Here is a 26,694-nt window from a genome sequence, read left to right as displayed (position 1 = left end):
GGCCCTTTAGTTCGTCAATTTTACTTGCCCTTCAATATAATGAGGGCTGATCCTCTATCTCCATACCATACACCGAGTGCAAACCCATGCATTTCGTGTCTAGAAATCCTTACTTATATTCAATGTCTTGTCTTCCACAGCCTGATGTGGGAGATAATTTCCTAGTTTCACTAAAATCTGCATGCTGACATTTGTTTGCATCTCAATGCAGCTTGTCTCGCTGTAATTAATATGGTAGCACCTTGGTTTAGACTTCCCACCCAGGAGAATTGTCAGGATTTTATATACTTCACGGAGATCTCCACTCATGTTTCTGAACCCGATGGAATAACGGCCCAGTCGTCCCAAACCCTGCTCCCATTTCATCGGTCATCCCAGAGATCAGTCTGGTCATTCTTCGTTGCGCTCCCTCAATGTCACGTTTGCCCTTTGTTTGAGAGCAAAACTGCATACAAGACTGCACAATGTCCGAGATGTGGTCTCACCAAGGACTGTACAGCTGTAGAAAGACACCCTTACTCATCCAGTCAAACCCACCTGAAGTGGAGATCAACACATCAATTATCGTCTGAACGGCTTTGTGCTCCTGCAATATTGTTTTCAGTGATGATATACATTGAAATCAAGATCCCCTTCAATGTTCCAGCTACCGACTTGATAGATCTATGCACACTGGTCAGTGTGCCAATGCCATTCCCAATATCATCTTCTGGCTTCGGAACTGCCATTCATGAGCTTCGGAATTCGCTGAAGAATTCAACCAACGTATGCACATAAGAATTTCATAATCCAACATGTTTACATTAATATCTTTAGAAATGATAACCAGCCATTCTGTTTTCCCACCAAAGTACTTAAGGCAACGTCCATCCATATTGTTCTTCCTCTCCCACGTATTTGCCTATCCAGTTTACTTGTTTCAATTACATTGGAACTTCTTTAAATGTTCTTCACCAACTCAAAATCTCACTTTTATGGCATCAGCAGATTTGAAAAGATTGCATTTAATGCCCTCGAACAAAAGTGTGATCTGCTTTCTGAGTATCTTGGTCCCAAATATCAATTTCTGGATTATCCCGCCAGTCCCTGCTTTCCACTCCAAGTTCTGAATCAAATTCTGTAAGTGATCTTAAGCAGGTTTAAGGTGCATATCCAAGGAGAGGTACCGCCAGTCAAACGTTTAATTTTTAACACAACAGTATTTCTTTTCAAGATTATCAAAAGAACCACAAACAAAAGCGGATAGAATTTCGAATAACTTAGCCTATCTGAAAACTGAAGCCATTATCGCAAATTCATGAAGTTGCTCAAAGTATTTGCAACAATCCACATAAACACACATGGCAATAAAAGGAAAAAAAAATCCAATCACAGGTTTTTGCAGGAGAGATGCCGTAGAGTGGGAGTATCAGCACTGTACTGCTTCTTTGGGTTCAGCATCTTCACAACTGCCTCCCTACTTTCAGTGTTGAGCCAGCCTGATAAACGCCAAATCAAACAAACTAAAGCAGAGGAGCAGGTGTAGGCCATCTGACCCTTCCAGCCTGCGCCAACACTCAAAAGGATCACAGAATTTTTTTTTCATGAATTCCCATCCACTTACCCTCGCTCTCACCCTATCCATTAATTACTTTACTGCTCAAAAATATCCATCTTTGCTTTGAAAACGTTTACTGAAGTAGCGCCAACTACTTCACTTCGCAAAGAATTCCATCGATTTACAAACCATTGGGTGAAGAAGTTCGTTCTCAATTCAATCCTAAATCTGCTGTCACTAACCTTGTGGCTATGCACTTTTGTCCTAGCTTCACCTGCCATTTGAACCATCCTGTCTACTTCTATCTTGTGGCTTCCGTCATAACTTTATATATTTCTACAACATCCCCCCTCGTTGTTCTAAATTCCAATGAATATATTTCCAGACTAATCAGTATCTCTTCTTACATCAACCCCTCAACTCCAGAATCTAACTAGTGAACGTATTCTGCTTTCCCTGCAGTATCAGTATATAATTTCTCAAGTGAGGAGAACAAAACTGCACACAATACTCCAAGTGCGACCTATCAGCACCCTATTCAACAGAAACACCACCTTCTTGCTTTTAATCTCAAACTTTGTAACATGATGGACAGCAATTGTTTGCCTTCCTAAGTGCCTGTTGCACCTGCAGACCGACCTTCTGTGATTCATTCACAAGGATAGCCAGAGTCCTCTCCATAGCCGCATTCTGCAAAATTTTATCATTCAGGTAATAATCGTTTTTCCGGGACTCTTATGAAAATGATTGACTTCACGTTTATTACCATTGCATTCCATCTGCCTGACGTTTGCCCACTCACTTTGGGGATCGATATTACTCTTCATAGTTTCACACTCCTCTGCACACTTTGCTCTGGCACTCATCTACCGGTCAACCGCAAAGTTTGACACCCTACACGTGGTTCACAACTCCTCCTCATCTTTATACAATGTGAATAACTACAGTTCCATCACCGATTCCTGAGGCACTTTTCGAGTCACTGATTGCCTGCCAGAATAACACTCATTTTGCCCCACTCTCTACTTCCGGTTAGTCATCCAATTCTATGTCCAAACTAATACTTGACCCCAAATGTCATGCATTCTTATCCTATGCAGCGACCTATTGTGCAGCACTTTGTCAAACATGTTTTGGAAATCTCGGTTCACCACAGCTACCGGGTACCCGGCGCTCTCTTTTCTAGTAATGCCTTCGTAGGTTTCCAGAAGATTTGTTCAGCATGTCGTGTCTTTCATTAAATCCTGCTGTGTCTGCTCAACGGGACAATTTCTCTGGAGGTGCCTTGCACTTATTCCGTGATAATGTCCTCAAGCATCTTCCCCACATCAGTGGTTATACTAATTGGTGTACAATTGCTGATCTTTTCTCCAACTCCCATTTTGAATCGTGATGTCACATTCACTGACTTGCAATCCGCTGGAACTTCCCTAGAATGCAGCTAATTTTGGAAAATTAGCGCAAGTCCACTTGCTATTTCTCCCTACATCACTTTTCGTGTTCTGACATGCATTCCATCAGGTCCAGGAGACATGCCTATCCTCAGCTCCATTAGGTTGCCCAACACCGCATTACCGTAATAATGATTGTTTCCAGGTCCTCACCTACCTTCATCTCTTTATCAAATACTGACATGTTATTACTCACACACTTTGAAGACCGTCACAAAATACCTGTTCAATGCCTCTGACGTTTAATCAGATCCAATTACTCAATGAACCTTCTCTTCCTCGAACCGACCAACGTTCACTTTAGCCATTCCAAATCGTTTAATATATTTATAGAAACTTCTGCTGTCTATTTTTATTTTCTGTGCTTTTTCTCATGTTCTCCGTTAACTTTCTCTATCGTACTTTTTGTGGCTTTCTATTGACGTTTAACATTTTCCCAAACTTCCATTTTGTACACACTTTGGTCACTTTGTATGCCTTCTCTTTAAATATGATAGACTTCCTTAATATCCTTAGACATGCATGGCAGACTACCCTTTTCTCAGAATCCTTCCTTTTCATCGGTATATATTTTTGCTTTGGACTTTGAAAAAATTGTTTTATGAGTTCTTCACTGCTCGTCAACTCTCTCACCATAAAGTATTTGGTCCCAGTCTACTTTAGCCTAAGTCCTCCCTCTCACTCTATTACAGTGTTACCTGCTGAAGCACAGGACCATGGAATTGGATTTTATTTTCAGTTTCTCTCTCTATTCTAAATTCAACCAGACTGTGATCACTCCTTCCAAGAGGATGTGTAACTATGAAGTCATTAATTATTCCTTTCTCATTACACAGGGCCACATCTAGGACAGCTAGCTCCTCATTGTACAAATTATATTTTGACGTTCAAAACATTCCCTCATCGTCAAACCCAGATGTTTCGGAAACGCTGCTTTTGCGACATCTCTGATTAAAGAAAAACGCCAAGGACAGCTTAACCTTGTTAAAGGAGCAGCTTTGTCACAACACTCGACTTGGGACATCATCAAAAATGTTTTGTGAAAATCAGAATTCACAACATCCATTGTTTCACCCATAATTTATTTACTAGTCTGTTTGTCAAATATGATTCGCCTTTCATAATTCGATACTGCCTTCACCTGTATCATTACGTTTTAATTAATTCAATTTTCAAAGTTCCCTGGTAATGCATTCTGTAGAATAGACCCTTGTATTGTTCTGACTGCTTCTTTGGTGTTCAGTAGACTGCAATTTCCTGCTGTCTCCCTGCCTCATTTGGAAATATTATGGTTATATTTGCTTCTCTAAAATCTGAAACTTCGGTTCCAGAAAACCATCACTTCCTGTCTTAATCTGTTAAGTAGTTGATTTTCCACAATCATACAGTCGGAGAAGTATGGAATCTGTACCTTCAGAAATACAACACCGTCTACGTTAGTCCCACGTTCCGACACAAGACCCGTTGCCGTGAAGGTTATGATATTCTAGGTGCTCGCCCAATTACTTTGTTTTCCATTTTTTGTGACAATTGCACAGCCATGAAGTGCATTCCAAATCCACAACATCATCTGGGTGAAAACAATCCTCGAACCCTCTCTGACCCTCGAAACCTTCACTTTCAAAAGTGTATTCCCTAGTTATTGATCCTTTGACTAAAAGGATTAGCTGCTCTCTATTCACTCTGTCCATTCTCATCGAAAGCTTATCCTTCCGAATCCCAGCACCCCCAGCCTTCTCTGCTCCAAAGCAAATGTCCCGAGCTTATCCAGCCTCTCTTCATAGCTGATATGCTCCATCGCACGGAACGTCCTTTTGAATCTCCTCTGCACCCCATTCAGTGCAATCACATCCTTCCAGTAAAGTGGCTCGCAGAACTGTACACATTATTCCATCTTGGCTGAAACATTTTTTTATATCGCTCTTACAATCTGCATCTGGATGAGTAAACGCTATATTTACTACTCCCAGTGGCTTTTTAATAACCGATCACTCTGTTCAGTAACATTCATAGATTTGTGGAGAAACATCCTCTGAGCCTCCTAGTGTGCTGTCACTCCCCGTCTGGTTCCTTCTCCCAAAATAGATCACCTCATATTTATCAGGTTTCGAGTCCACGTGTCATTGATCTGCCCATCTGAGCATTCTATCTATATCTTCCTCTAACATAAGACCCTCCCACTCAGTGCCAACCACCCACGCAATCTTTGTGGCAAGTACAAACTTACTTACCACACTGACCACACTGGTGATTCCACATTCACACCAACGTTATTTATGAATACCACAAGTAATAAGGGGCACAGCAGTGAACTCTGTGTACAGTAGTGTATGCTGGTTTCCAGTCGCACAAAGACTGTTCTGCCGCCAGCTATGTACCTTAGTTGCCCTAAAACCGTTGGAAAACCCACTGGGCTCTACCTTCCTGGTTTATCTCCACCAGACTTCCCATCAAGGGTGTTCTCCAGTCTACTGGCACAACCCCTGTGAACAGATTCTATTAAAACGTTTGCATCAGCGCCGTTCCTCCCTTGTCTCCAACAGCAGCTTGAGATACAATTCACCCAAACATAGGGACTTTTCCAATGTTATACCACCTAAAACCGTCAATCCCTATTCACATCTTATGACAATCTGTAAAAGAGTTTTCGAGCCCATCTTCTCGAAGTCCATCTCTGAATCCCCAATGCAATCATTAGGTCAATTGCTGCCTTCTCCGAAATTTCGGTATGAAGGACATCTGGTCCGTCAGAATTAAAAATCCTCAATCCAGCCGTGTTTCTAAATATTACCTCGTTACTAAAATGATTAAATTTTCGTCTTAAGTAATAAGGTCCCGTCGTCACTTGGTCTTTCTGGGAGCTTTTCTGGACCTTCCTACATGCAGACAAACGCAATATAACTGTTTAGTTTCACTGTCTGTTTTCTGTTCTCTACAATAAATTATCCTGTCCACATATTCACTGTTCCACATTTGTTTTCATTTTCCTTTCAAATATCAACAAAAGCTTTTTGCGAATATTTGCAAGGAACAAAAAAAGAAAATCACATCACAGGAACAGGCCCTTCGGGCATTCAAGTCTCCACCGATGTAGATCCTCTACCTAAACCTGTCGCCGATTTTCCAAGGACCTGTTCCCCGTGCTTCCTGTCCATTTATGTATTTGTCTAGATGCGTGTTAAATGACGCTATCGTGCCCAACTCTGCCACTTCCTATGGTAACACATTCCAGGCACTGACCACCTTCTACTTGAAGAACTTTCTGAGCATATCCTCCAAAACAATATCACCTCTCACCTTGAACTCGTGACCCGTAGTAATTGAGCCCCCACTTAGGGAAAGAAAGCATTTTGCCATCCATCGTGGTTGCACCCCACATGATTTGTCAATCAGGTCATTTGTCAACCTCCGTCTTTCTCATGAAAACAATCCAAATCTACTCATTCTCTCGTCATAGCAAGCGTCGCCATACAGACAACACCTGGTGAAAATGCTCTGCACCCTCGCCAAACTATCCACATCCTTTTGTTAATGAGATGATCAGAACTGTACACAATATTCCAAATGTGGCCGAAGCAAAGTCTTGCACAAACATGACAAACCCTCCCAACACTTGTACTGAATAAACTCCAACAGATTCCCTCCTGTGGATGACAATTCACCACAGTAATTCTCCACTTTCTCTTTTCTTCACTTCTTAAATCCTTGGAATGCAAGAAGGAAACTATACCGTATGCCTTCTTGATCACTTTATGGAACGCGTTGCCACTTTCAGTGTAAAATGGACCTGAACTTCCAGATCTCTCTGTGCATCAATTTTCCGAGGTATTTTCAATTTCTCATATAGTTCGCTCTTGAATTGGATTTTCCAAATTGCACCACCTCACATTTGCCCGGATTGAACTCTGCCTGTCATTTGTCTGCCCAACTGTCCAATCCATGTTATATTCTGCAGCATGTCCAGACAGTCTCCATCATTATCTGCTACTCCAACAACCTTACTGTCATCTGCAGACTTACTCATCAGACTACCGAGACCGGCCTTCAGATCATTTATGTATATCACTAACAACAGTGGCCCCATCACGGATCCCTGGGAAACACCACTGGTCAGAGTTTTCCATTTTGAGAATCTCCCTTACACCACTACTCTCTGACTCCTGCTTCCCAGCCAGATCACTATCCAGCTGTCTCGTACATCCAGGAACCCATGCGACTTTAATTTCTCCATTAGTCTATCTTACCAGACGCCTTGTTAATGTATATGACATTGACCATCTTTTCCGCATGTTCAATTTTGTCACTTTGTGCAAGAATTCTACTAAGTTTGCTAAGACGTGACCTTCCCTGCACAAAAAAGGGACGTACTTGTGCAGAGTCAGTCTGTGCCTTAACCTGGAGTCAGATTCTTTCTTATTTTCAAAGTAGGACATTAAAAATGCTATATTGACTGCTGGAGGAGAAAGTGAGGTCTGCAGATGCTGGAGATCAGAGCTGGAAATGTGTTGCTGGAAAAGCGCAGCAGGTCAGGCAGCATCCAGGGAACAGGAGGATCGACGTTTCGGCCAGAAGCCCTTCCTGAAGAAGGGCTTATGCCCGAAACGTCGATTCTCCTGTTCCCTGGATGCTGCCTGACCTGCTGCGCTTTTCCAGCAACACATTTCCAGGTCTATATTGACTGCTGGTCTACAGAAATGTATGTTTTTGAACAAATGGAACGTATGCACAAACTTGCAAATGCAAATTCAACAAATAGGTTAGTATGTGTGTGCGTGTTCCTGTGTGAACGTGCGTGCGCACGTATGTGTGTGTGAGAGAGAGATAAATGGAGAGTGTGAAATGGGGAGACATTGAGAGAGAGTGTGTGTGCATGTATGTGACAGAGAGCTCGGGGGTAATCTGTATGTGTATGTTTGTGTGCTTGTGTGTGTGTGTAAGGGTGAGAGTGAGTGTATCTGTGTATCTAGGTGAAGACCCAGACAGACATGGCAGATCTCTTTCCCCCCACACAAACTCACTCCGTGTTTTCAGATTTTCCCCTCTCTGCAGCCTCTGCTCCATTCGCTGTTCATTTTGCAGACGCAGATGCTGTAGCTGCTGCTGCGTCCAGAGTTGCGACATTAAATCCTCTGCTCTCCCTGAATGCCTGAGGCAATTCAGAGCACAACCGGCAGCAAAGCAAATCAAGCACCTCCACTAAATTTTCAATAACAGGTGTCAGTCAGCAGCCCCTCAGCTACAAGTTCGATGTCTGGTCCTTTACAATAGTACTCGAGATGCTTCCTCGTGTTACTTGCCGCACGATCAGCTGAGAAGGACCAACACAGGCATTCAATGATAGGCAACGACCAAGTTTCAAAGACTTGGCTCAAAGCTGCTGAGCCCCACTATCCAATATGGAGCACCACATGATACACGCCAGGAAGTGAACAACAGCCCGACACAAACAATTTCACTGTTTTTGAGCTTGATAATGCCAGCACTCAATGCACGACGGAGACAGAAACCAAAACCAGTGAAAGGAGAAAGGGGTAGAAGGATTCACATTCAAGACAGAAAGAGACAATTCAGATAAACAAACCACATGTTGTTGAAATAGGGCGAAACAGACAAGAGAGTGGGTCTAAATAGAGTAATGAGACTTTCGAGAGTACAATCACACGAAAGAGAACGTTGAAGAAAGGCAATGCCAGATCAGCTGAAATAACTTGTTACTTAAAATGTTGAATCTGCCTCACAGAATCAACTCAGACAGTATAAACTGGGACAAGCCGACAGCTCAACATGGAGAGCTGTGCAGACTATGCCAGTGGACATAGTCATTAAGCTGGAATATGTGCCCAGCATCGGGAGTATTGCCAGCATTTGCCAGTGTAATGCTGCGCCGCTTGCACTCGGGAACTGACAAGCACAGGAAGATTTGCAGCCCATATTGCGAATGACAGTAAAAGGGTCTCCTACAGGTTTGTGTCTCGGCATCTCCATGCATCAGCACAAGGCAAGGGGTTTCAAGTGTACAAGTGTGTGCTTGTGTCCGGAACAGTGATAGATGTGAAAATCATGGTCTGAGAGAAAATGTGCATGGAGGAAATCAGTTAAAAGATGAACAACTGTTGGAGTTCGATAAATGGACAGAAAGAGATGGAGAGGCTTTGCATGGATAGGTGTTATGAGGTGCTTACGAATATATAAGTAAACCCAATAACAATGTAGATCAGTGTGCACATGAGTAATGGATGAATGTGGATTTTGTTGTGAGTTCAGATACGAGCTGTGGAGTATCGATTCAGATTTGTTTCTGCAGAGTTGAAGCTGGGAGTCTCAGTGGCAGATTATTGCCATCATAAAGACATCATTTCATAGATCAAGAATCAAACAGAAGATGGGATGTGACAGTGAAGTATCGTCAGAAGAGGTCAGATATTAACTACGGATGGGATTCAGTCGGAGGAACGAAATAGCGTTTGCAACCACAAGAGACGACAGTGATCTCCATGCTCCCAATATTTAGCTAACAAGGGCAGTGATACAATGAATTGTGGCTCACAGCTGAAACTGGGTAGGTCAATACAGAGACCCATGAGAAACACTGCCAGAAGCAAACAGGGAGAGAGTGCAATATCAAGTTCATTGATGTAGTTAGTAATGGTTTGTGAAGTGAAAATCTGGATTCAGAGTCTTAGCAGGATAAAGAACAGTGGCAAGGATAGTAGAATAAATTAAAAGAACAGTGTAAAAATCAAACATGATTTGTAGGGTTACTGAGTGAACAGCAAAACTTACCAGAGACACCAACGAAAGCCAGGATTGGATAATAAAAATATTGAACAATGTAAAGTGCATACAAGGTCCGCCATGATAATGTTACTTTTTCATCAAATGTAGAAAAAAAACAAACATCCAAAGATAAACTCCTGTTCATTCTTACAATATTTCAATCTCCCTTGCTCAAATCCTTAATGAATGTTATAATATTCCAATCCCTTGTACTCAGGTTCGGATCTCTCGTCCCCCTCTCTCTGGAGCTGCTAATCCCTGTAAATTCTGTCGGTGATGCTGCCGCACATACAATGCAATAATACATTGCCAGAGCCCATTCATCATTAAACAATTGAAACCAGCCACTGGGGTAATTATAATCCATGGAGACTGAGATTAATCACAGACACCGAACAAACAGTTTCAGTTAACACCTTCCTGGCATCACTTTTTAAATCATAATAAAAGGAAACATGTACTCGATCTCCATTGAATTTATGGCGTTTGCTGAGGGACAAACCATAAATTTTCAAACATTTTACTCTACCTTTCTTGCATGTGAGCATATTGCCAGACCACTTTAGGGTTATATATGTTCCAACCCGCTTATAAAAGTTGACAAGTATAAAATAACAGATCAGCTGGATAAAATATCTGGTGGGGAAATTTCTTGAGATCATAAACCACGGTTACAATATTTATTGCCCATTGACATTGCGCGATTCTGCTCCTGGTTTGAAGTGCTCCATTATCAAATAGATCCATAACAATCAGACATTATTCAGAGCATTGAGTCTGTTGGTCAGGAACAGCAGGAATCAATTCTGTCACCATGTGCCTGTTTCAGATTACTAGAGGAGGCTATTCAACCTCTCAGGCCAGTCACATGGGAACAGGAGGAGGCCATTCAGCCTCTCGAGTCTGCTACTGTTGGCTAGTAGGAGGTCACTTCACCTCTTGTGTCAGCTCCAGAGGGACAGGAAGAGACCATTCAACTTGGGGGAACGTTGCAGAGGGATAGGGGGAGGTAATTCAGCCGCTCAAGCCTGTTACAGAGGCACAGTAGGAGACCACTCAGCCTCTCGTGACTGGTACAAAGGGACAGGCAGAGTTTATTTAGCCTTGCAAGTCAGTTACTCCATAAATATTAGTTTTAAAATAGTTAAGGAAAACGACAGACCTGATGTCAACATTACATAGAACATAGAACATAGAACATTACAGCACAGTATAGGTCATTTGGCCCTCGATGTTGCGCCGACCTGTCATACCAATCTGAAGCCCATCTAAACTACACTATTCGATATGCTTGTTCAGTGACGATTTAAATGTACTTAAAATTAGCGAATCTACTACTGTTGCAGGCAAAGCATTCCATACCTTTACGACTCTTTGAGTAAAGAAACTATCTCTGACATCTGTCCGAGATCTATCACCCCTCAATTTAAAGATATGCCCCCTCGTGCTTGCTATCACCATACTTGGAAAACGGCTTTCCCTGTCCTGCCTATCTAACCCTCTGACTATCTTATATGTCTCTATTAACTCACCTTTCAACCTTCTTCTCTCCAACGAAAACAGCCTCACGTCCCACAGCCTTTCATCGAAAGACCTTCCCTCCATTCCACGCAACATCCGAATAAATCTCGTCTGCACGCTTTCCAAAGCTTCCACATCCTCCTCATAATGCGGTGACAAGAACTGTAATGGGGCCGCACCAGGGTTTTGTACAGCTCATGGTTCCGGTACTCGATCCCTTTATTAATAAAGGCTAAAACACTGTATGCATTCTGAACAACACTGTGGACCAGGGTGACAACTTTCAAGGATCTGTGTACCTGGACACCGAGACGTCTCTGCTCATCTACACCACCAAGAACTTACCATTAGCCCAGTACATTGCATTCCGGTTACTGCGACCAAAGTGAATCACCTCGCACTTGTCTGCAGTAAGCTCCATTTGCCGCCTCTCTGCCGAGCTCTGCAACTTACCTATGTCTCTCTGCAACCTACAACATCCTGCTATCCACAACTCCACCGACCTTAGTGTCTTCTGCAAATTTATTAACCCACTCTTCTACGTCCTTTTTCTTAAAATGATGAACAGCAGTGGACCCAACACCGACTCTTGCGGTACACCACTAGTAGTAACTGGACGCCAGGATGAATATTCCCATCAATCACCACCCTCTGTCTTCTTTCAGCAAACCAATTACTGATCCAAACTGCTATATCTCCCACAATCCCATTCATCCGCATTTTGTACAACAGCCTGCTGTTGTACAACAGCCTGTCGAATGCCTTGCTGAAATCCATAAACACCACTTCAAGCGGTTTACTCTCATCTACCTGTTTGGTAACCTTCTCAAAGAACTGAATAAGTTTTGTGAGGCACGACCTACCCTTCACAAAACTGTGCTGACTATCCCTAATCAAAGTATTCTTTTCCAGATGATTATAAATCCTATCTGTTCTAAGCTTTCCAACAATTTACCAACAACTGAAGTAAAGCTCACTGGTCTATAATTACCAGGGTTGTCTCTACTACTCTTCTTGAATAGGGAAGCCACATTTGCTATCCTCCAGTCTTCTGGTGCTATTCCTGTAGATAATGACGATTTAAAGATCAATGCCAACGGCTCGAGAATCTCCTCCCTGGCTTCCCAGAGGATCCTAGAATAAATCCAATCCGGCGCAGGGAACTTATCTATTTTCACACTCTCCAGGATTTCTCATAAATCTTCCTTATGAACCTCAATCCCACCTAGTCTGGTAGCTTGGAGTAAGGCCAATTTTGAAAGTGTCAGGCAAGCCCGTTGAAATGCTGATTGGGAGACCGTATTCACTGGTAAAGGGATGGCTGGAAAATGGAAGGCATTCAAAGTTCTATTCTGCGCTTCCATAGGCAAGGTGTTTCTATCAGTGAGATGGGCAAGGCTGGTAAGTGCAGAGAGTGCTGGATGGCCAGTGATATTCATGTTCTGCTCATGGAAAGGAAAGAAGTATACGTCAGGTAAACAGAGTCGGGAGGGAGTGAATCCCCAGTGGAGTACAAGGGCAGTACGTGGAAAGTCAACAGGGCTTTCGGGGCAGAAAATGTTGGACATGAGATGGCTTTGTAAGTAGGGTTAACAAGGTTTTGAAGAAATTCGACAAATACGTAAAAAGATTAACTTGGGAGAGAATAGGGTCCATCAAGGATCAGTAAGACCGTATGTGTGGAACCACAGGAGATGGGTGAAATGCTAAACGAGTATTCCCCCTCAATTTTTACTGTGGAGTCGACGACAAGAGCGAGACAACTGGGAAAAATACTTCGTGATATCTTGAAAAGTGGCTAACTTTCAAGAAGTGTTGGACGTTTTAAAAGACATAAAGATGAACAAAACACTCGGACCTGATCAGTTGAATCCCAGAACTTCGTGGAAAGCTCGGGATTGATCTCTAAGTCTTTTGCTGATATATGTGCCTCGTCGATTGCCAGAGGTATGGTGTCAAAAGACTGGATGGCTGCTAACATAGCCAAGATTAGAGTGGTGCTGATGGAGGTCTTTTGCCCGAAACGTCGATTTTCCTGCTCCTCGGATATTGCCTCACCTGCTGTGCTTTCCTATCACCCCTCTAATCTCGACTCTGATCTCCAGCGTCTGCAGTCCTCACTTTTGCCTGGCTGCTAACATCGTGTCATTATTTAAGAAAGTAAGAAAAAAAACATGGAATTATAGACTGGTGAGCCTGAAATCAATGATGACGATATTGTAGGAGGGACTATGAGGGAAAGGCTCTATATATATCTGTAAGAGCCAGCAATGAAGAGGGTTTGTCCGTGGGAAATCGCGTTTCAACGACTTGTTGATTTTTTTGGAAGAAGTGATTAAGGTGATTTTTGAAGGCAGGGCTTTCGATATTGTCTTCATGGATATCAGTAAGACATCGACATGGTTCTGCATGCTAGACTAGTTAGCAAGTTTAGACTGCTTGAAATCCAGGATGAGCTAGCAAATGAGATTAAAAAAATTCCATGAAGGTTGAAGACAGCACGTGCAGGTTTGTTTACTAAAATTGGAGACCTGTGTCCAATGGCGTGCCACAAGGATGAATAGTTTATACACTGCCATTTATTAATCGACTGGGACAAGTTTTATGTGTTGAGTCTGTGGGATGACCTCTTAGAGTGTTATGCCATCATAAGCGGGATAAATAAGGAAATTTGTCAACAGCTTTTTCCCAGTGTGGGAAGGTCAAGAATTAGAAGACAAAGATTTGAGGAGGGGGGGGGGGGGAAGATTTAAAAATGGGAAATGAGGCGCAACTTTTTTACACATAAGGTGTTGTACGTGTAGAGTGACCAACCATAAGAGGGTGTGGAAGCAGGTAAAACTCACAATTTAAAAGGCATTTCGATGTGTACATGCATAGAATGCTTTCAGACATGTATGGGCAATGTGCTGACAAACGGGACGAGATAAATTTCTGATATCGAGTCGGCATGGACAACCTCGACCGAAGAGTTCTTTTTTGCTGTGCTGTACATCTCTGAGGCACTATTCTCTCCTGAGTGTGTAACAAATGAACAGGAAGAAATCATTCAGCATCAGAAATCTGTCAGTCAGCTTGCTTGATGAATTACTGAGAGTAAAATACAAAAGTACAACATTTAGATTTTGAAGATGTGTTACAAAAGCAGGAGAAAGGTTTTCAGTCAACAGAAGCTGTGAGGAAAGTGAAGAGACCAATTAGTTCATGAATTCCACTCGAAAGGAGCAGCAGGATAGCACAAAGCTGATGGAGCCCGTTATTCAGGAGAAGCAGGAGAGCCAACAGGTATTGGAGCATTTTACTCACGAACAGGAGGAGGACATCTATTTTCACAAGCATGGGGCAGAGGAAAAGGAGGCAGTCATTCATCTGCCCAAGACTAGGAGACAGGAACAGGAGGCAGTCATTCAACGGCTCGAGGTTGGGATAATGGAACAGAAGGGAGTCATTCAACTTCTCGACACGGGGACAAAGGACAGCAGGCAATCATTCAACTGCTCGGGACGAGTACAAATGAACAAGAGGCATTCATTCAACTGCTCGACACTGGGACACAGGGACAGGAGGCTGTCATTCATCTACCAGAGACTGGTACACGGGGACAGGAGGCAATCCCTCAACTGTTCGAAACTGGTACACAGGAACAGAAAGCAGTCATTCAGCTGCACCAAACTGGGTTACGGGGACAATGTTTGAGTGTGGGGCATCCGGAAATCTCGAAGTCAATGAGGCCCCAGGATACCGATACACAGGAAGGGAAATCAAGGTAGTAGTTTCATGATTAATGGTCGGCCGTCAATGAGTGTGTGGAGAAGACATACCTTGCATATCAGGTGCATGGTTCTCTGAAAGTGGTGTTGCAGATAAACAGGGCAGTGAATAAGGCTTTTGGCACACTGGCCATCATCAGGACATTGAGTATAGAAGTTGGGATGTTTTGTTGCAGATGCACAGGACGTTGGTAAGGCCTCAGTTGCTCAGGGGAATCTTCGGCTTATTGAGCTGAATCTAATAATAATTTAGCTCAGTGACATTTTCACTGAATTTGACAGAGGAATTGCCTGCATCAAGCTGAGCTAGTTTCCTGGTGCTACCATATTGAACTCACCTCATTAACTGTCTACCCCACCCATGGTGTTCCTAAATTCAATGCCAGCTGCATCTCCAGCCATCATGCTGGAGGTACTCACCATTACCCAGATGGCGCTGGACTTTCTGTGATTCCAGGCACAGGTATCATCTTTAAAAGACCAGTGAGCACACCGTTGAGATTTCTCAGTTCAGAGCTGCCCTGCACAGTTTACCCCGACGATGGTAGATAAGGGGCAATTACACCACTGTTTGTCGACAGGGGCGTGGAGGGCCTGTGGATGGGCTAGTACAGAGGGGACAATTCGCTTACTGGGGGGGAGTGCGGGCAAACTACAAGACCTATCAGACCCATGGTCTGAGCTCACAACGCAGCTCAGTGCAGTATCTGCGGTCTGAATATATGTACAGCAATACACGACAAGAATCAGAAAACTTCTCCACTCTGTTAGGATAAATGCCACTATATTCGCTCTGCCCTCTCTAACTCACAGCATGTCTGTCATCGAACTTAACCCCGAACAAGACCCATGCTCACTGTTGCAGGCAGAACCACTCTCACTGCTGCAGACAGGATGTCCCCTCTCTCTGTCTTGCTTTTTTAATACCCCCTAAACTGTTAGAGAATGCTGTGAAGAGTGCCGATGAGGGAATGCCCCAAATAATGCTCCAATTAATTCCCAGTTTCAGGAAAATGGCAGTGCCCCAGTGTGGAAACATAAGAGGGAGTATCAGATATGTATGTTTTTAAAATCACTTGCACTTCAAATCCATTGTGAGTCCATATAGCCATTCAATTGTGGTTTAGCATTTAATTCGATCACCGCGGATCTGTATGTTTTCTCAGCTCCATGTTACGGGAACTTTCATTCGTTCCACCCCCTGTGTTCCTGTCACTGACCAGTTGACACTCAGGCACCTTTACCAAGGTGTTCATCGAGGATGTGTTCGGGAAGCATTTCCCACGAGGACTGACTCTCCAATATATTCGATCAGGTTTATCCTTTCAAGTAATAGTAAGCATGCTTTACACAGACCAATCAAAAATCAAAACGTGTTTTATAGTTTTCGAAATCCAATCGCAGTTAGTAATCGTCTCCCACTCAGTTGGCTTGATGGCTGGTTTGTCATGTAGAGACAGGTCAAATTCACTGATTGAATTCCCCAAACTGACTGAGGTTACCATTAACAGGCCGCTTTATCAACCTCATTCCTCCCCCGAAATGTTCTGATCCTTAATTTAAACGACCATTTGTGGTCTCTCGAATGAGAGACCTTCGGGAATCTCTATCAATGTTAACATTTTAATTTTTAAAATGTTTTTTATTGAGAAAGATATTTATTAATTTTATAATAAACCTATAACATCACAACTCAAAAACTGTACAAATTGAGCAGCTTTACACCAATGGGCATGTACATACAAAGCAGCAAGGTAAACACAGCTTTCGGATAGAAGAAAAACAAAAATAAATAAGCGATAAATAAATAATGGAGCTCAGCAAAACGACATGATAGCTCTCGTTCTTCGAGGGCTTTACATAGTGTACATTCATACGTTCGTAATTCTTCCTGTCTGTATATTAAATTCATTAGAAAAGACCGTCATGGCCATACAAAAGCCCTGATTAGAGTGGAAGATAAGCCTGTATCTACTTGTGAGAAAGTCCAAAGTGATATGTTCCATGACCAGCTTACGCCAACCTTACAGATCAGAAGGGTTTTCAGACACCTAACAGAACATAATATTTTTTCTACCACAGAAAGTAATGATGCTATCTTTTTTTCTCCCCAATGCACGGTGGCACAGTGGTTAGCACTGCTGCCTCACAGCGCCAGAGACCCGGGTTCAATTCCCGACTCAGGCGACTGACTGTGTGGAGTTTGCACGTTCTCCCCGTGTCTGCGTGGGTTTCCTCCGGGTGCTCCGGTTTCCTCCCACAGTCCAAAGATGTGCAGGTTAGGTGAATTGGCCATGCTAAATTCCCCTTAGTGATAGGTAATAAGGGGTAAATGTAGGGGTATGGGTGGGTTGCGCTTCGGCAGGTCGGTGTGGACTTGTTGGGCCGAAGGGCCTGTTTCCACACTGTAAGTAATCTAAAGTAATCTAATCTAATCTGCAGAAGGTACCCTGGAAAGGCACTGGAAAGGACAAACCGGGTCCTTCTCCAATTCGATCCCCAAGACCCCCTCTATCACACCGAAAACTGCCCTCCAATGTATATGAAGCCTGTGGCAAGGCCACAGGCAATCAATAAGAGTGTCCGGAGTCATTCTGTATTTAGGACATGTTGACGATAACCCCACTGAAGTATGAGAACCACTCTTGGCCAAATAGACTCGATGAAGCAGCTTTATCTGCATGGAATGGGTCCTATTACATATTAACATCCTTTTAGTATTTTTACAAATATCCTTCCAGGTCTCCCAAGAGATCTGAACACCAACTCGCTTTCTTTGACATCACAAAGCCGCACAGTCCACTCTCCAACTAATGATATATTGGACTCGCTGAGAGTGCGATCTTAGCATTAAGCACCCTCTTCTCTGTAAAGGATCTGTCAGGCTCCATTAATGGTGTTGTTCTTTTTTGAAAAAAATCTCAGATGTGCAAAAAAGGAAGAGGTCTGCATAACGTAGTCCATACTTGCCAATTATTTGATAAAAGGACATCATTGTGTCACCCGCAAATACTGCACGGTAGATCAATGGTTAGGACTGCTTATTCACAGCACTAAGAACTCGAGTTTGATTCTTCCCTTGGGGGACTGTCTGTGTTCAGTTTGTAAGTTTTTGCAGTGTCTGTGTGGATTTGATTCAGTTTCCTCCCACAGTCCAAAGATGTGCATGTTAGATGAATTTGCCACGCTAAATTGACCATAATGTCCAGTGAAGTATAGGACAGGGACATTAGTCATGGTAAATATAGGATGATACTGGAATCGGTCTGGGTGGGATACTCTTTCGTGTGTGTGTGGACTTGTTGAGCCCATTGGCCTGAATCCACACTGTAGAGTGTTTTCTGATTCTAAATCTGCCATGCAAGATACATGTACGCTGCCCATAGTTTAAACCCAGAATCCATTGTTACTGGTTAAAAACCCTGTATACCAAGTATAGGGGGAAGAAATGTGCTTTTGGGTGTGTTGTCCTAGAGATGACGCATTGCCTTCCATGCTGTAACAGTACTGATAATTATTGAGTAATGACAATACTCCTTAACTTTCATGGTTTTTTTCTAAGAACAACAGACTAAGAATACAGCACTTTACCTGAGATGCTTCAATATCTAACCATATTGACGCCGAGTCCTCTCAGGACCAGTTACTAACATAGGATAAAAAAGGGCTTAACTGTTAGCTTTTAATATGTGGGGGAGCCTCATCCCCCAGTCCGTGGGACAGTTGAAATTTTGTTATCTCGATAAAGTATCAATTACAATGCCAAATTAAAGAGCTAAACTAGACATTGAGTTTCCTAAATATTTGCCTGGGAAACATCAAAGGAAGCATTCGCACGGGGGAGAACAAATGAGGAAGGACCATCATTTTAACTGGATCTATACGACCTAACAAGATATTAGAAGTGCCTCCCGTCTTCGAAGGTCTTGTTTCAATTTTGACAAAAAATGGGCAACTTTCACGTAAAATGAATGATCGAAGAGCAATGAATGCACCTAAATAGAGGCTGCCTTTAAAACGAAATCGGCATTCAACCACGGCATCGGGTATTTCCCTAAGACCACCAGATGGCATGGCCATCGAAATTGTAAAATTAATCTTACAGCTGGAAAAGGCGCCAAACGAATTGATGCGTTGCATCAAGTGAGGTACGAATACTGGGGGATTTGATAAAAAGATAAGAGCATCATCTGCATGCAATGTAATCTTATTTGACTTTTACCCAATGTCTGGGCAGATATGTTGCGGTCCCGACGGGTGTCCTCATCCAATGGCTCTATCAACATCGTAAACAACATAGACGAAAGGATACAATATTATAGATTGCCTATAGAAACATTAAAATTAGTGGATCGCTCACCTTTGGTGAGAACAGCGGCCAGAGGAACCTTGTAAAGGACCATCACCCACGTGATAAAAGCTTCACCTCGACCAATCTGTTATAATGCATAGAAAACATACCACCACTGAAACCAACCAACTGCCTTCTCTGCATCGAAAAACACCACTAATCGTTGTTGACACGCTTGAATCATATTGAGTAATCGCATAATAATGTTGGAAAATCTGCAGTCCATTGTAAAGCCCTGGTCGGCCTCCACCAGTGACACTATCACCAATGTGAAAAACAATGGTGAATGAGGACAACTTTGTCGACTGCCTCCAGAAATATGGAAATTACTGGGTCGCACATCAATTGTGAGAACCGCTTCCAGAATATCGCTATAAAGCACCCTCACCCACTTCATAAAACTTCACTTGGACCAAACTGTTTTAATGTATAGATGACACGTGACCACTCAGCCCAACCAACTGCCTTCTCTGCATCGAAAAACACCACTAATCGTTGTTGACACGCTTGAATCATATTGAGTAATCGCATAATAATGTTGGAAAATCTGCAGTCCATTGTAAAGCCCTGGTCGGCCTCCACCAGTGACACTATCACCAATGTGAAAAACAATGGTGAATGAGGACAACTTTGTCGACTGCCTCCAGAAATATGGAAATTACTGGGTCGCACATCAATTGTGAGAACCGCTTCCAGAATATCGCTATAAAGCACCCTCACTCACTTCATAAAACTTCACTTGGACCAAACTGTTTTAATGTATAGATGACACGTGACCACTCAGCCCAATCAAATGCCTTCTCTGCATCAAAGCAGACCTTGAAGCCCTTTACAGATTGATGTTGACACGCTTGCATCACATTGAGTAATCTCCTAACATTATTGGAAGAATAGCCATTTGTCGAGTCAGTCTGGTACTCTTTAACAATGGAAGGTAGCACTGTTTCCCGGCTAAATGCAAGGGTCTCAGATAGGATTTTAAAATCGCCAGTTCATCGTGACATGGGCCTATAAAAATCACAGCCCTCCATGGTCTTCCCTTTCTTCAGAATAAGAGATATATTTTCCTCTTTTAAGGATGGTGATAGGCAGAATGATTTTATGAGTGACTGAACATGGCCCTGACAACATTCATTGGGAAGGCGGTCACGATTGGGCGTTTTTCCACTCTGATGTTGGTTCACAGCGTCCTGCAACTTCAGCACTGGCAATGATGCATTAATGCAGACACTTCTTCAGAGGTTATTCATGGAAGATCCAAGTTCTTGAAAAAATACTCCAACTTAATTAATCTATCCTCACAAAGTTCAGTCTGATATCGGTCGGAGTTAAGTGACCGAATTGCTGCATTTATCTTTTTGGAATCGCAGGTAAGGGTCCCCGTACCTTTCCTAATTGAGGTAATGACTTGGGAGGCGCTCCTTTTCCTGGAAAGATTTGTTAAACACTTGCCCGGCTTATCACCATTCTCAAACAATCTTTGTTTTACAAAAGAAAATTCCTTTTTGGCTCTGTGAGTGAGCATGGAATTCAATGTAGACGGAATCATTGTGATCATCTGTCGCTCAGCCACCGAGGGTTGATCAAAGTCTGCCCTCTCTCCAGCACACAACCTTGTCTCGAGCAACTGCTGCTGCTCCCCATTCTGCAGCTTCCAAAAAAAATAACTATTTCCTTGTCAGAAACCTGAGCTGTTTCCCATAGAGTGGATGGATTACTGGCGAAATCTGAATTAATGCCTCAGGAAGTTCTGGAATCGTTATAGAAATAGACGGTGAACCTATAACCCTTCAGAACAAAGGGATCAGTTTGCCAGTGTCTCTACACTGTTATATTGTCCATACTCTTAGCCAATAAGTATACCACTGCATGGTTAGAAATGGCAATATTCCCAATTGCACAGGACACCCTCGAATCTGAGATTGCTGCAGGGTCTGAGAAAGTGCTCAAACCTCCTTTGACATTACTGCAGGTTAGAGAAGAAAGTAAAATCTCGACCTGGGGGCTGGAGATTCCTCCAAATATCTGCCTGCTCTAGTTCCACACACAAATTTACGAATTAATTCGTTTGCAAAGAGGGTATTGGGAGCCTTTGGGCGTCTGTCAACCGTGAGGTCCACAAGACTATTGACATCGACTTGTACATCAATGTGTGGCGATGCAAGATTACTTCATTTGAAAATACATCTACCAGGAATTTAATGGGGTGTGCCGCAGCAAATAAACTCTCGAAATACCGTATTATTTCCCATATATCAAGTCTTTGAGGATTATGACCTTTCTCTGAATGTCTTGTACTATCTAACTGTTTAAATAGAAGATTCGTCCTATGAAGTATGGCTTCTCCGCTACTCGTGATATTCAAAGAAGTGAAATAGACTCTATCAAACCCACGCTGCTGTAAATTCAAACGTTCTTGTCATCAAGGTGCGTTTCCCGCAATAGAGCAATATCAACCCTCACCTTTTTAAGAGGAGAGAGTAACTTTTTCCTCTGAACTGGCGAATGGCTCCACTTAATGTTCCAGGTACACAATTTCAGTACATCATTGGGAAGAACACACTGTCACAACATTTGAAATCCAGAGAGGGAGAACTCCAACAACAAATCGCCGAGCATAAATGAAAAAAAAGAGCCTAAAAACTACACAGACTAAATCTACAACAATTAACATGCTCTCAAAACCTGCCAAAACTACTTACATACAAAACCATAAATGCCCCCTATGGTGTGCTTAAGCCCGTTTTTGTAATTAATTGCCCTGGATACCACCTTGGTAGCGAGGCAGAATATAAAGTTTTGGGGTATATGAATGCCCCCAGTGCGCAGTGGCTTCTAGCCACTGCGCACTGGGGGCATTCATATACCCCAAAACGGGCTTAAGCACACCATAGGGGGCATTTATTCATCACAGCCACATTGATAACGACCACCAGCTTGCGCCACACCTAGAGGAAGTTAAACATGAACATGCTCCCCATTCCTGACTATAACATAACATTGGTTGATAACAGAAAAATCCAGCAAACATTCTTTCAGAATGAAAAACATGGTTATCTGTATTTTTAATTCATCCAACACATCGCAAAGTGTGCACAAAGGTTTCGCTTTCACTGGAGAGTCAAGTAAGTTCGAGGACCTATTGAGGAGAAAGTGAGGTCTGCAGATGCTGGAGATCAGAGCTGAAAATGTGTTGCTCGAAAAGTACAGCAGGTCAGGCAGCATCCAGGGAACAGGAGAATCGACGTTTCAGGCATAAGCCCTTCTCGAGGACCTACTGAAAGTTATATAGAGCACCGCTCGGTACCTGAAGGAATACTGAATCCCGAGTTCCCTTAGTTCTCTTGATAACATCGATAAACTTCCTTTTTGAATCACTGCCATAGAAAATTCCCGAAAGAACATAATCCTGAAGCTCCCGTGAAGTCAACCCGTCCGAAACTTCCACTGGGTGTTGAAAGCTTCTGTATCTCTTTGTTTGTTCCCGTAACTACGTAATCACACAATGGCAAGGCGAAGGCGCTAATTCGAGCTTGCCTGCGGGCCGTAGCACGATTAGCTGTTTCAATCTTCATCCGATCCGTTTCAGCATCTAATTGAAGGAATCGTGACAGCCAGTTCTCACAAAAACTCACTGGCTGACGGCCTTCCATCCAGTCTAGCAGACCAATGATGAGAATTTTTTTTTCATGCTGCCTCTGTAGCCAAGGTCAATTTATTCAGTTAAGTAACTGGCCTCTTTTTCAAGGTTTTAGGATCTGCTCCTCAGAGGGATCGATCTCAGTCTCTGCCGCTTCAATTCTTCGTTTGCCTTTTTCCGTTCTGTTTCCAAGGCTTTCAGTTTGCTGCTCATGTCTTTGGAGCTTGACTGAGAACTGGGTCTAGCCTACTGCTGAACATGTCTTCATTTATGGCTTCAATCATTTCACGCCTCTTTGTGAAGTCCATAATCTAGGCTAGTAAGGGATCGATCCATTGAATAAGCAGAGTCGATTGTCGCTGCAGCTGCAGGTACAACCATTGCTTCTGACGGGTGCCTCGGGCGTTGGTATTTCCTTCATCCTTTGCCGTGTTTTGTCATTTCCACTGAACAAGGTTAAATTGGGAGGTGGAGTGAGTTAGCCGCAATCAAAGCCTGTGCTTTGATTGCGGCTACCTGGGATCACACACCCCCCAAAAAAATGTTTTATTACCTCTTCGTTTTGCACTGGATGATGTGGAGCCTTCTCATTTGGTACCAATGTCAACATATTCTACAACACTGCACATTTAAGTCCACTCCCCGTAAATTCTTGACTTCTTTACGATTAATGAATCTTGCCTCAAAAATATTCAATAAATCTACCTCCAAGACTCTGTGAGGAAGACTGTTATAAAGGCTCACAACACTCTGAGAAAATTAAAGTAAACGTACTATTCGGTGTGTGAAGTTATACTTTGTTGTGTGTCCTTACCTGAGAAAGTATATAGTTACATTGAAAGCATTTCAGAGATGTTTCCCTTCACGTATTCTGGAGAAGAATGGTTTATATTATGGAGGCTTGAAAAGGTTACTCTTGTAATGAGAGGTAATCTTATTCTTACATACAAGACCTTGAGCAGAGTGGATGAGGTATTTACCCACGGGGTGTTCGTATAGTCAAAATCTATTGTAATTCTAAAAGAACCTATGCAGTGTGGAAGCAGGACAGTCCGCCACATTGAGCCCACAGGGACCCAACGAACAGCATTTCACCCAGAGCTGCTCCTCCACCCTATCTTTGTAACCCTACACTTTCCATGAGTAACCCACCTAAGATACACATCCCTGAGAACTATGGACAATTTATCATGACCAATTCACTGTAATGTGCATGTCTTTGGACTGCGGAAAGAAACTGAACCATTTGAACGAAAAACCCACAGAAACTGATAGATTGTGCAAACTTCACATAGCGGCTCGCCCGATGTTGGAAATGAACCGAACTCCTTGGTGGTATAAGGCAGCAATGTTGACCACAGATCCACAATGCTCCTCCTTTAGGTTCTAACATATACTTGTGGTTGACTATAAAAACCTGCCTGATTGTTCTTTTCACTGAACCTGACCCAGTCTGAGTCCTTTTTTCATTGGTCACGTCATCAAACTGGCTATAATTAAAATCTGTTGCGATCAGTGGAGGAGTGGAATTTGAAAATGAAACAGTGACACTCTGAGTCAGAACAGAGTAGAAATTCACAAATTGGGAATTCAGTTAGTTGGTAATTCTCCTTCCCAGAAATTTGTGTTGGTCGGAAATTTAAATTCTATCGAAGCTGAGTTCATTTGTTTATTGATAGACAGGTGATTGAGGGACAATGATGTATTGACAGAACAGTGCATCGGGGAGCACAAAGAGATGAGCCATGACCATATTTACTGGTAGAGGCGTGTCAAAGGATTGAATTTGATGCCCCTCAATCCCATGTTCTGATGTTCCAATTAGCCCAAAAAACCCGGTACACAGGATTTCGGTCGACAAGACAGTAGACGACACCGATTAGGTATTGTTTGGAAAATGTGCTTAGAATGTCTAGGCTGAGGTATGAGTCGGACCACACCTAGAATATCATGAACAGTGTGAGCGCCCAAAGGAAAGATATTCTTTCATTGGAGGAGGGTCAGAGAATTTTCACTCGGCTAATCATGGGAATGAAGGGATTTTCTGATGACAAGAGTTGGAACATATTAAGGTTGAACACATTGACATTTGAAAGAATGAGCGACCATCTTTATGAAAGATCCAAGGTTCTGAAGGGCTTTGACAAGGTAGATGCTGGGAAGAGAGAATATAGAACAGGAAATCACATCAATAGGCCATTTCGTTCACCATAGCTTTACCGACCATGATGTCATTCCAAATTAATCCCATCGGCCTGCACGTGGTCCATACCACTCCATTCTCTGCTCGTTCATGTTTCTATCTAAATGACACTTCAAAATGCTGCTAAGATGTCCGCTTCAACCACCTTACGGGTTGCTTCGCCCCACTTTAGACAAAAAGATCTTTATTCAGTCATTTCGTTTAAAATTTCTCACTCTCATCTTAAACTGATACGTCCTATTATATTACATTTCCACAATGGCAAAGAAATTCCGACTATCCACATTATCCACGCCTCATGTGATGCTATAAACCTGTATAAAGTCGACCCTCCAACTCCGACACTCAAGCAAAACATTCAAGTACGTTCAAACTCTCCTTATCTTTAACACATTCTCATCGAGGCAACATACTAGTAAAACTCTTTTGCATCCTCTCCAAAGCCTCCACATCCTTCCGATAGTGGGGCTATGAGAATTGCACACAACATTGCAATAGTGGCCGATTTGAAGTTTTATTATGTCACAACATGACGTACAAATGTCTAGACTCAACGTTGCGACCGAGGAAGGGAAGCGTACCATACTGATTCCTTATTATCTATCCTGCTGTGCTGTTATTTTCGGAGAGCTATGGATTTTCATCCATGATCCCACTGTATATGAATGTTCCTTCGAGTCAGGTCATTTGCAGTGCAATTTTCTCTTGTATTTGACTTCCCAAAATGCATCACCTCACATTTCTGCCGATGAAATAGAATTTTCCATTTCTCTGTCCAGCATTCCATTTGATCAACATATTGCTGAAAACTTCAACATATATCCTCACTGCCCACTATTTCCCTCAAATATCACTAATTAGAACATGCCTTTCCAAATGTCGACGGCAAAATTACCAATCAGGTTCTGGAAATTTCCATCTTACTTACTAATGAAAATAACAAGTAGCAATTACCGCACTGATCCTTGCGAATCACGACTGGGCACTAACCTCCAATTAGAAATGCACCACTCCACATTCCTTACCCTCAAAAATTAACGTTGCCACTTCCTTTGTTTCCTTGTGCAAAAATATGTAACCGGGGGCATAAAATGCCCAGAAAGAGCTCACTCTTTCAAGATGGAGACGAAGAGTACTTTCTTTTTTTCGGAAGGTAAGGAATCTGTGGTAATTCCTCACTGCAAAGGGCTGTCGAGGCTCGGCCTTTAAGTATATTTAATAAGGGGTGGCGTTTATTCACGAAGCAATGTGGGAGGAGGTGTAGTCTTGGTAGCTGTGGGACTCTGTGAATTTGTAATAGATGTATGTGGTTAGTTGGTCGCCGGAGATGGTGATGGAAGGTCCAGGAAAGGGTGGGTGATGGGCGAGATTGGTCAGGTGAACCCCGATCTCTTATTCCAAGCGCACCGACTTCCACAGCTGCCTAAGTTACGCCTCCTTCCAT

The sequence above is a fragment of the Chiloscyllium plagiosum genome, unplaced genomic scaffold, assembly GCF_037043375.1.
Source record: "Chiloscyllium plagiosum isolate Xiang-an unplaced genomic scaffold, Cpla_swu_hap1 HiC_scaffold_42, whole genome shotgun sequence".
Taxonomy (NCBI): Eukaryota; Metazoa; Chordata; class Chondrichthyes; order Orectolobiformes; family Hemiscylliidae; genus Chiloscyllium; species Chiloscyllium plagiosum.
This window is presented reverse-complemented; position numbering follows the sequence as displayed.